Genomic DNA, 13,368 nt, shown 5'->3' with positions numbered 1-13,368 from the left:
GGGACACTTCCTGGCAATCTGCTTCAACCGCTTCAAAGGACTATGGCAGTGAATAGCATCAACCTGCGAAGTGCATTGTAAATCATTTCCATATACCGCAACCGTCGTCCACTTCCTGATCTGTATTTCATAGTTTAATCAACTCCAGGTCTATATTCAGCCCACATCATCAACACTTATAAATCAATCACGACAGTTACACCAGGAGAGGATGGCTATAGTTGTCTTCCACAAGAGTGGTAAGAAAATGGAGGAAGTACGGCTCCACAAAGAAAAAAAAGGAAAAAATTAAATCAAAATTAAATTTGACCCACCTTCAGGTGGGTCAAATTTAATTTTGATTTTTAAACCACGTCCTTTGACTTCAGAACTCTCACAATTTCATCTTCAGACTGACCTCTCGTTTGCTCGTTTATACGTTAAGAATATAGATTATGCCATTGTTACATCATCGAAGGCATTCAACATAGCCAGACGTCACCCAAACGTTATAGTTTTTGACCAATGAAGATTATCCACATTTTACCTGGGACAAGAATCACGTGACTTTAATAGCCAAGCAGGTGACAGCTTTACTGGGAAACTGATTTCCAAATTTTATTTAAATCTAGCCATTGTCTGATATACTTTTTTCAATCTTCCATCAAATTCCAATTCTAAACACCCTGTATTACAGATCTTAATTCCAAACCCTTAAATGATTCAACCTCATTAATATTTTCACTCTCCAATGATATTTCATTTTCCATTGCATATTTCGTTTTCATAATCTCTGTCTTTTTTCTACTTATCTTGAGTCCAACCTCCTGAGATATTTCATGCATTCTAGTAAGCAAACATCGCAAATCTTGTGGTGTTCTGCTAATAAGGACAGCGTCATCAGCCTACTCAAGGGTCAACTAATTTTCTATTACCAATCCATTCCAATCCTTCTTCGCCCTCTCAAACTGTTATATGCAATACAAAATCCATGAGGAGGATAAAAAACATATGAAACAACACATTCACTTAGAGAAGAAGCTCTTGACAGGAACGTAAACCAGACCCTCTTCATTAATTTGGCCCGTTTTAGAGTACCTTACCCTTAATCTGCTATTTAACCTATCTGTATTCGTGTATGAATATGTGTAGGATGTGCCTAATCCACTTAATGACATAAATAGTGCTGTGAAAGTGCGTTCTAACTTAGTGTATTAGGGCCTAGTTGACTTGATGCGCATTATCAAACGGTTCCTGCGCAGAGTTTCCTTAATGACGTCACGAATACGTCATTGTTACGTCATAATTCCTACCAACTAACAAAGCTTTGCTATGATTTGAAAGTGAAGTTTTAGAGTTTTCTTGTGAAATGGCATCTTGTTATTGCGATTGTCAAAACGATGATAACCAACTGGACTGCTCTTCATGTAACAGGAAAGTACATCGGAAATGTGAGGGAATATCTATGGAAGACTACAGAAAGGTAGAGAAGTCAATTTCTATTGGATGTAAGGGTCTTAAATTCTACTGTAGAAGATGTGAGCCAAATTTTTCGGAGACAGTTACCTTGAATGAGCTTGGCGGAAAAATGGAAACGTTAGAATTAATGACAAGTGATATGTTTGCTTCATTAGAAAAACAAATAATTGAACTGAAGACGGAAAATCAATTTCTTAGGCTTGGGGTTACTGGTGAGCTACCTGTAAAGGATTTGAAACCAAGTTATTCTGACGTGGTGAAAGAAAGAAATTTGATTTTGATTGCTGATGAAGATGAGCATGAAGCTACCACAATGGAAGAGAAGAAAGGTGTATTAACAAAAGTCCCTGGGAATATTCAAATTAGTAATGTAAAGTCTACGAAAAAAGGTTCACTGGTCGTTGACTTTCCAGACAAAAAAACAAGAGAAAATGCTAAACGAACTCTAGACCAGACAGCTGATGACCATAAATTATGTTCAACTGTACTTCAGAAGATGTCGCCTAAAATCACCGTTGCCAATGTTTAGTAATCAAGAACAGATGGATGACGTCCTGCCTGCGATTTTGAAGAAGAACAATATATTTCAAGGTATTAATGTAAGTCCAGATGATATGAAACTAGTCTCAACTAGAGAAGATAAAGATGGTAAATCGTATAATTATAGTTTTAAATTTACACCTATCATTAGAAGCAGGATATACGGAAATGGAGATATACTTTTAACCAACTTTGGTCGACATAAGGTATGGGATAGTTATCATGTTATAATATGTAACTACTGTCAAGGATATGGTCATTTTGAGTCCAAATGTAGAGTCAAGGCTTCTAATGGATCTCGGATATGTGGACGTTGTAACGGAGCTGATCATGAGACAAGGCATTGTCAGTCTGAAAGTTTGAAATGTCATCATTGTGCGCGAATGAACCTCTCCGATAATGAACATGCTGTTGTTGACTGGAATTGTCCATCGAATGTTCCTGAGAGGAAGCGAATTGCCCAACAGACTGATCATGGATTCCAGTAATAGAAGAATAAAATGTGCCATACTGAATGACAGTCAGTACGCAACAAGACAACAGAATTAAGAGAATTAAACTGTGAACAAGGAATAGATGCGTTCGCTATAACAGAAACATGGCTAAGTGCTACTGATAATTTGAAAATTAATGAACTATTGCCGGACACTCATAAACTTTTTCACACACCACGTAATTTTGGTCAGGGGGGTGGGGTTGGCATTGTTTTATCCAAAACATTTACAAACGCTAAAATTAGGGTTGTTGGAGCATTTGTGAGTTTTGAGTATTTAGCCTTGGAGTTTAAGGCCTATAATGTACAGTTTTTATTTTTAGTAGTATATCGTCCTCCTCAGCTAAGCAAGGCTACGTTTTTAGAAGACTTATCTGTATTCTTGGATTGTTTTGAAAATGAAAAATGTTATGTATATATATGTGGAGATTTTAATATGTGGTTAGAGGATTATAGATATACAAATGTAAAGAAGTTTATTGATATAATGAACAATCTGAATTTTGTTAATCAGGTGAATGTATTTACCTCTAGGTCAGATCATATTTTAAATGCTGTGTTTTGTTTTACGGGTGATAATTACTTAATGAATTTGATAGTGGAGCCAGATTTTTTTATCTCTTTTTACCACAAGCTTATTACCAAGTAAACTTAGGACTAAAATAACATTTAGGAACAAACGGTACTAATAGAAGTGGGTGTTACTGTTATTGAAGAAAAATATAATGAACCCTATGGATGTACTGACTCAAATAGTAGGAGAAATGTTTCTGTAGGTGAATGTGTGGTCTGTCTTGTTGCTTTGTATTTTTCTGTATTTTCCAAAGAATATGATAAAATGTGCCCTGTGGTAGAGAAGGATATTGTCATAAAAGACAGCTCCCCATGGTTCAATGCTGCAATTAGGGAAGCTAGGAAAAGACGGAGGTTGGTAGAGTCACGTTGGCATAAGCATAAAACAAAGAGAAATCGAATGTTATATGTGGAAGCTAGGAATGAGGTAAATAGTTTATTAACAAAAGTAAAGAAGACATAATATAATGAAAAAGTAACTGGGGTTAGGTCCGATATCAAAAGGCTGTATTCTGTGTTCGATGAACTTTTAGGGAAAATTAAGAGGCATGTTTTACCAGACGGGAGGTCTGAGCTTAATGTTTTACCAGACGGGAGGTCTGAGCTTAAATTGGCAAATGAATTTGCTGAATTTTTTTTAGTCAAAGGTTGCCTGTTTACTTTGTAACTTCACAACTGATGTTTCTTGTCCCTATCCTTACTTTCCTGATTTTCCTTTCTCAAAGTTCTTGCAGTTTAGGCAAATTTCACTCGATGCTTACAAAACTATGTTCATTAGTTCTGGCCGCTCTTATTGCAGTAACGATCCTTTTCCAATAAACGAGGTCATCGACGCCCTGAACATAGATAGGTTATTGCAATTGCAGCTTCGAATAGTCAACTTGGGTATTACTAAGAGCTTAGTCCCGTCCTCTGAAAAAGTAGCTATCGTTAAATCATCTCTTAAAGGATTCCTTGATCATCAAGAATTGAAATTTTACAGACCAATTTCTAACTTGTCTTTTTTGTCAAAAATGATCGAGACTTCCGTTTTAGATCAACTCAGTCAGCACTTGAAAGTAATTGGAGCTATTCCTGAAGATCAGTCGGCTTATCGGAAATTCCATTCTACTGAAACAGCTCTTTGTGCCGTAATAAATGATTTGTTAGGTTGCTTGCTCATTCTCCTAGACCTTAGCGCTGCTTTTGACACAATTGTTCATAAAGTGTTAATAGAGGATATGACTGCTATTGGGATCGATGGGGATGCTCTTAAATGGTTTAATAACTATTTATCGAATAGATCTTTCAAGGTGAAGGTTAAAGATAGATATTCTGAAAGTAGAAAGCTCACCACGGGTGTTCCACATGGAAGCGTACTTGGCCCGGTTCTTTTTAGTATTTATACAATCGAGTTGTCTTGGATATTTAAATTACATGGCGTTCAATGTAATTTTTTTGCTGATGACACCCAGTTCTATTTAATAGTGGATGACATTATTGAAGATCAAGCTGTTATTGATAGACTTATGGCAGATGTTTCGAAATGGATGCAAAAGAAAAAGCTGAAACTAAATGAAAATAAAACTGAATCTATTCTAATTAGCACTAAATATAACTTAGGAAGGTTTGATAACGTTAATAGCATCTCCATCAATAAGGAAAATATTTTGTTAACTGATAAAGTCAGAGATCTCGTGGTAGTAGTTGATGGTTCTTTGACATTTGATGAGCATATTAACAATGTGGTTAGGACCGCAAATTATCATCTGAGGAATATCGCATCCATTAGAAAATATCTTAACGAAGATGCCACTAAGCTGCTAATTAATAGTTTGGTAGTTAGTAGAGTAGACTATTGTAACTCGTTGTATTACAATTTACCTAATCATCGTCTTAAGAAACTTCAAATGATTTTGAATAGAGCTGCTAATTGTTGGTTTATCCCCGCGAGAACATATTACTCCAACCTTAATTAAATTACACTGGTTACCAGTCAAAGCAAGGATTATTTTCAAAATTTGCGTCTTAACATATCAAGCTATTAACACGGGAGAGCCATTGTATCTTAAAGGTTGCCTGAAAAGATACGTAGTAGGGCCTGGTGTTCATACACGCATTTCCCATGATGATTTCAGACTTGATGAGCCTCGTGCAACGACCACTCTTGGTACGAGAACTTTTAAGCACTGCGCTCCTAGATTGTATAATCAACTTTCGGCATCAGTTAAGTGTGCTGAAAATATCTTTCAGTTCAAAAAGCTATTGAAACCCCATTTATTTTCACTCAGCTATAAAACTGAGACAAGTGCAATTAACCCTCTTTATATTACATAGACTTTTAAATTTTTAACTATAATATAAGTGATTTGGAAATCCCGTCTGAACGCTTAATAGCGAAAGCAGGGATACTTGATAAACCGTCCGACATAGACATAAACATAGTACTGCACTGTTCACCGGAAATTCATTTGATTGGATAGCACTAACAATATCTTTGCACTTACTCTTCTCATGAACAGAATCTATTTTACATATCTAAAACGAAGTCCATGATAACGCGGGATTCTCCACAAAACTGGCCGATGCACACTATCAAAGGCTGTATTGTAGTCCTCAAATGCCATCATCAGTGCATTCTTATATTCTACACATTGGTATACAACATGGCTTAAAATGAAGATTTCATCAGTCGAATTTTTATTTTTTCTAATTCCCGCTTGTTCATCTCTCAGTTTTTCATTAACCTTTCTCTCTAGCCTCTGTAGAATAAGCATACTATATATTTTCATAACAACTGATGTAAGTGTGATGCCTCTGTAATTATTGCAATCAGTCAAATCTCACTTATTTTGCCATTTTCACCAACAATCTTAGCTGCCATTCATCAGAATATTGCACATATTACAGAAGTCACTTTTTTTTCGGCCAATATTATCTCACTAGATATTCCATCAAATCCAAGGGTTTTCCTTCTCATGGGTTTTTAAGAATAGCTTCAACTTCAATGACACTAAATTCATTCATGGGCACATCAAGGTCCTCCTCAGCTCCAGGTATATCAATCAAATTATTCCCTTCATAACACCTATTCGTGACATCACAAAAGTGTTCCATTCAAGGTAGTTTTTCTTCATCTTCTGTTGCTATAAAAACCCGTCTCTCTTTAGGATTGGTATCTGATTCTTTTTCTTTGCCCCCGACGATATTTTATTAATAATTCTATGAGCAATTCTTACACCAGAGCCACTCCCTGAATTCGTAGCTTTGTGAGCCTCATCTGATATACTGTCTAAATATTCTTTGCAGTCATTCTTGTGTTTTCTTTATACTTCACTATAAATACTGGAATAATTAGCATGCTCGACCTTGTAATTATAATTACTTCTTCGAAAACTTTCAACAATCAGTTTCTGTCGTCTCATTTTTATAGTATTCCAAGTATCATTTAATATCCCTGGCTTCCTCCTTGTGACTACATGTCCCGAAACTTACCTACCAGCTGGCTGATGTACGCGCTTAATTTCACACCATTCTTTGTTAATTGTCTGCTGTTCTTCTCTTAAGGTCTCAAAGACTGCAAATCGATTCCTACATTCAATAGCAAAGGTTTTTCCGTGCTCTTTTTCTAGAAGCTTGGGTCTATCAAACCTAGGTATTCTATCTACATTTTTGTTGCGAGCTTCCAGTTTAAATTTAAGTGTGGCAATGAAGAGCTGGTGAACACTACCAATATCTCTACCTGTATAGTTTCTCATATTTCTCCTTATCTCTTTATTAATGGCTATAGGATATATTTGATTTTTATAATGGCCAATTGGTGAAGTCTATGTATATTTCTGGAATAACTTGTGCTGGAAAAGAGTACCCCCAATAACAAGATTGTTTGCCGAACAAAAACTTATAAGATGGGCTCCTTTTTCATTTATAACTTTGCCAAATCCCTCAACACCCAAAGCTGTTCATGAGATATGAAATCTAACGTTTACAAGCACTACTGCCTCTATGTGCGGTCAAAAAAAAATTAAATAAATAAAAATAAACAAACAACCTCAGTTATACCAACAGTCTTTCTCACAACAAACAATCATTACATTAGCAATCTCTCTCTCTCTCTCTCTCTCTCTCTCTCTCTCTCTCTCTCTCTCTCTCTCTCTCTCTCTCTCTCTCTCTCTCTCTCTCTCTCTCTCTCTCTCTCTCTCTCTCTCTCTCTCTCTCTCTCTTTAAGTATTTGGCAGAAATAAAAAGAAAATCAAACACAAGTTAATCTTCCACAATTGCATTATCTTTTAATATCTTTTTTTTTATTTATGTTATATTATCATACCTATTTTATTAATATTTACCACTTCTCTATCATATTCACTAAACCTATCACATATCTTATCTATTGGCTGTTCTCACACAGTTTTATCATCATCACTTCTCAATTCATAATCTCCTACTTCGCTCTTCATAGTTTGGTGAACTAATATCTTTTTGGGAGTGCGATTAACATACACAAACCAACTCCATTTACTCCTCATCGTGATCTCATACGCATATGGAACTCGAATAATCTTCCTTATGGATTAATTTTTTATTCTGTCCTTGCACTAAATTCCAAATATCCTTCTGAGGGCTTGGCTCTAAACTCTACATAATCTTTTGGAGACTTTTATTTTCATCAAGATAATACTTAACTGAAATATAGTCAAATTCTCACTTATAATTTCTCGCGATTTTATTTCAAAATTTTACTTAACCTAGTGTCTTAGTCATTTGCTTTTTTCAATCTTTCACTTAACTATATTGCTAAAGACACTGTATTGGAGATCATAGTTACTAAATACCTAAATGATTCTACCTCATTAACCCTTTCTCCTTCCAATGATATTTCTCTCATCCATTGCATACTCTGTTCTCATCATATCAGAATTTCTTATATTTATCTTCAGTTTCAATTCATGTGATATTCATGCATTCTGGTAAGCAAGTATTGCAAATCCTGCGTAGTTCTTCTAACAAGGACATCATCATCAGCATACTTTAGGTCTGTTTAATTCCTATCCCCAATCCAGTCCAATCCTTCTCCACCATCTCTGACTGTTCTACTTATTACAAAATCCATGAGGAGGATAAACAATATATTAGACAACACATTCCCCTGAAGTACTCCACTATTTAACTTTGCCCTTGCTATGCCCATGAACAGAGTTAATAAAATTTATATATATATTTATATATATATATATATATATATATATATATATATATATATATATATATTCAAATAAGCCATATATATTTTTGATATATTAATGTCTGGATTCTCTTAACGACCTCGGGATCAGAGCCCCAGGCGAAATCACACAAAGACAAGAGCTTGGCTCCGGCCGGGAATCGAACCCTGGTCGGCAAGCTTATATAGACAGTGACTAACCCATTTGGGTTAGTCACTGTCTATATAAGCTTGCCGACCAGGGTTCGATTCCCGGCCGGAGCCAAGCTCTTGTCTTTGTGTGATTTCGCCTGGGGCTCTGATCCCGAGGTCGTTAAGAGAATCCAGACATTAATATATCAAAAATATATATGGCTTATTTGAATATATGAAAAACACGTAAAAATGTGCAAAATTTATCATATATATATATATATATATTTATATATATATATATATATATATATATATATATATATATATATATATATATATATATATATATATATATATAAGAGGAATTTCACAATAACAAAGGAGTCTCCAGAAAATTGGCAGGTGCACACTAACAAAAGCTTTTTCATAGTCCAAAAAAAAAAAGCCATCAAAAGGTAATTTCTATATTCTATGCATTGCTGTACAGCTAGTCTTAAAATGAAAATTTTGTCATTGGAACTTCAACCTGTTCTAAATCCTGCCTGTTCATCTCTTATGTTTTCATAACTCTTCCACTATAGTCTCTTTAGAATAAGCATATACATTTTCTTGATAATTGACGTAAATGTTATTCATCTGTAAGAACTGAAAACAGTCAGGTCTCCTGTTTTTGCTATTTTCACAAACATTCCTAACTCCTATTCATCAGGTTTTGCCTCTTCATGCCACATTCTACAAAATAATCTGTTAAGTAGACTGGGAGTCACTTCATTTTCTGCCAGTATCATCTCGTTAGTTATTCTTTCGTATCCCCGGGCTTTCCATCTCTTTGGTGTTTGAGGATAGCTTTGACTTCCAGCAAAATTGATTCAGTCATGGGCATATCAGGGTCTTCATCAACTTCATGTATACCAATCGAATTATTCCCTTCAAATCTCCTATTTATATCCTTAGTAAAGTGTTCCATCTAACGTTGTCGTTCTTCATCTTTTGTTGCTATAATAGAGCCTTGTCTATTTTCCATGAGTATATGCTTCTTATTTGCCCAAGTCAAAATTTCATTAAAAATTCTATGAGAAATTTTTACACAATAGGCAGTTCCTGAATTCCTATTACAGTCAGCCTCATCTGCTTTACTGTCAAAATATTATCTACAGTGAATCTGGGCTTTTCTTTTGACCTCAATATCAATACTGAAATACTTAGCATGCTCTACCGTGCTAGGCGTTATATCTTAGCAATCCATGTGTGCTAACGGTTATACTCGATGAAGTCACTGGCAGCAGGGTGACAGATTTGGTTTAAGACAATGGACTAACTATCTGTTCAGCTTTTACTCCTGGTGCCTGGTGGTTGATCTTACTAGAATCAGCATGGACCGGCAGGGGTCACTTGCCTTGGTTAGATACGTATTTTGCATCATATATATATTTTCATCTTTAATCATGTTCATTTTATCTTTATGTTTCTAATTTCAATATTAGAATAGTTTGTCATCTTTAGTAATTAAATATGACACACTATTCTGTAATTAAGTAAAACTTTATCATTTGCAAGTCTTAAGTTGTTAAGGTTTTCCTGATGAATGGTGATTCCTAAATTTTCTCGATGTAAATTTCTGAAAACATTTTCTGAGCATGCAGTGAATAGTCAAGGCAAGATAGGGTCTCTCCGAAAAACCCGTTTCTCAATCAATTTTCTTACTATGATCATATAGTTTTAGGATTGCTGTAGTCTCGCATGAATATCTTTAAATGGTCTAACATGATATTCATCAATTCCTTATCTTTAAAGTGAATTAGTGATTTCATTAATGCTGTAGATTTGAGAGAATCGAAATCTTTCTCATAATCTGTCAATATTTCCATTAGTTTGTTAATGAGTTAGTTGTTGAAAACAGGCTTCTATATCATTCCTACTCCTCAGAATGATTGAGTCTATCCGCCTTTTTACTCTGACTAATATCATTCACAATATATATATATATATATATATATATATATATATATATGTGTGTGTGTGTGTATGTATATATATATATATATATATATATATATATATATATATATATATATATATATATACTGTATATATATATATAAATATATATATATATATATATATATATATATATACTGTATATATATATATATATATATATATATATATATATATATATATATATATATATATATATATATATATATATATATACAGTATATATATATATATATATATATATATAGGTCCAGGGTCTATATGTTACAGCTGGAAAGTTACATAGGCTCCCGGGATCTAAACACAACTTGGTTTTTACATAGATCTGCTACACTTGAATAATACCCGCACTCTGAAAAATTATATAACTCCCAAATGGCAATAATTATTGACGTCTGGGAGTTATATAATTTTTAAAACACTGAATATCCAAAGGCCTCTTACGAGAGAGTTCTGTAAGAAACACTTAAGATCGGAATAATACACTTTTTACAAAAATAAATATATTATACAAAAATATATATATATAACATTAATAAAAGAAATTATTACCAAAATGAATCACTTGATATACTAAAACTGATCAAAACCTTATATTAAGACAGGTAAATAGTACAATCTGAAAATTGTGTAATGACTTGACGGTAAATAGTAAATCTGGACAAAACCTTAGACTAAAGCCAGCCACTCACGCAGAGGACTTACCCTACGTTTTGTCCTACAGGACAGGAGCAGCACTCCCGTCCTGCCAAAAATGCCAACACATGCTACTAACCAGTTTAGTGCAAGAGTATTGGGAACACAGGATTAGACCTACTTAGTTAGGTTTATTGGTACTTGTTAACCAAACTGGTACATTACGAGGTATCAAGTACAATTGGTAGCTTGCATCTAGTTTGGAAAATGCCAAATTTTGGTACTTTTATTCTCTTTATTTATTTCCTTAATATAAGTGTATTTCTCCCTGAACACATTTGGACTCTCGGGGTAAACGGAAAAAGGTTGTCCTATAATCACTTTAAGAAAAATAAGTACATTAACACCGTAGCGGAGAAATCACCACCATATAGAAGCTGACAAAGAATGTTTATCACGTTCCTTCGTATTTTATGAAGGAACGTGATAAACATTCTTTGTCAGCTTCTATATGGTGGTGATTTCTCCGCTACGGTGTTAATGTACTTATTTTTCTTAAAGTGATTATAGGACAACCTTTTTCCGTTTACCCCGAGAGTCCAAATGTCTCAAGGGAGAAATACACTAAAAGGATTTTCAGACCTTTCTAGAGATTATGTCATGCTGAATCACTACTGCACTTTTAATTAGGCATACCTGTTTTCGTATTATTCATTAAAAAATGAATAGAATTGTGTTTATGTAGGCAATGAAAATGTGATAGAGATATACATAGGTTAATAGAATTATTGGTAGCTACCTAATTTATCCTCTATCCATATTTTACACGTTCTTTTTTCCCCTGAAAATAATTCATTTGGGAATATTATTTCTTTTTCCTTTATTTCAGTATATTTTTTATTATTGGAATACAAGATAGTAAAGTAGGAATAAGGAATAATACTATGTGGTGTTAAAGACAGAATATGATGTGAAATAGGAAGGGAAATTCAAGGAAATCATAACTTCGTTACTGAAAACCTAAAACATAGATATTTCTCTGATATATTGATAGTATATTCAAGGCACATATGCCGCCATATAATAGGTTGCATGCTTGAATGAAGCAATCACCCATAGTATTCTGGGCACTTGTGTTAGCGTATATATGGTCACCTTATAACCATATCTTATAATTATCTAAGTTGTTGGGACTTATTAATCTTATGTATATGCATGAAATATAACTTCTAAAGTGTGTATTTTGGCCAATTAAGGGCAACAAAACCACCATCATTACTCTGGAAAAATTACTTGAAACTGAAATGATTGATCGTTAGCTATAAATGTCGTTTAACATTTACTGTCTTCCTGAATGTGTATTTGATAGTATCCAGATTTGAAATCAACAGTTGTAAAATATTTTCTACCCCGTACTTTCACAAGTAATTCTTCGATCGAGGGCAATGGAAATGTATTATCCTTAGTGACTGCATTCAACTTCCTACAATCACCACACAATCTTACTGAGCCATCCTTTTTCCTAACAGCTACAATTGGAGAAGCCCAGGGGGATTCGCTCCCCTCGATTATCCCTTTTTCCATCAATTTATTACTTTCCCTTTCTATCTCTCCTTGGAAATGAATGGGTACAGTTGCCTCAAAGTATTCCTTTACCCCTTACGCTTATGTTTTATGAAAATAGTATGGTAACACCGCAATGAAAGCCTATTTGTCTTGTAACGACGGACGTGAATGGTCGAGCTATTGGTATGCCAGTGCTCCTATTTTTATAAACACTACTGTAGACAATATATTAATGATATACGAATAATAGTTCACATTACAAGTGAAATAAGTTGCTGTTAAATACTTAGAAAAATAGTATAGTAACAGAGTAGTAATAATAGCAATGGTAAAAATCATATTCATTCCTGATTAATCAGACATCGTCAACCTTCGTTACATTCAGTTGAGGCAGGCGTTTAATGAAATCCAACTTTAGTTCATAGTAGATATATGGGTTCTTTTTCAGAACATAATTATTTGAATGGAAATACGCTTTCGATTTATATAATCCATCAATTTATAAAGAAATGAGATCATAAACCCCAAATTTCAAGACCTATAAATATAATTTCATAAAGGCAATTATGATAGCCATTGACAGGTCATGATACGGAAGGCTTGGGGAAAAATTAATAGACAACCCGATGTATAAAGGAACAAATATATCCAGTGTATCATTCATATATATATATATTTTTAATTCGAGCCACGTCTCACCAGAGTAGCCTATATGGAAATTTCTCTGGGCGGTAATTAAACTCGAGTCATCTGAGTAACAACACACCTT

The 13,368-nt window shown here is 34.1% G+C and overlaps 1 protein-coding gene across 1 annotated transcript in view; it reads left to right on the top strand.

Moving 5' to 3' along the window:
* LOC137626578 (sialate:O-sulfotransferase 1-like) overlaps positions 1-13,368 on the top strand; it is an 85,444-nt gene that overhangs the window by 51,793 nt on the left and 20,283 nt on the right. The window lies entirely within an intron of this gene.

Source organism: Palaemon carinicauda, chromosome 34 (assembly GCF_036898095.1).
Source record: "Palaemon carinicauda isolate YSFRI2023 chromosome 34, ASM3689809v2, whole genome shotgun sequence".
Classification (NCBI taxonomy): domain Eukaryota; kingdom Metazoa; phylum Arthropoda; class Malacostraca; order Decapoda; family Palaemonidae; genus Palaemon; species Palaemon carinicauda.
Note: the sequence above shows the minus strand (reverse complement) of the source record. Positions and strands in the feature narration are given on the sequence as shown.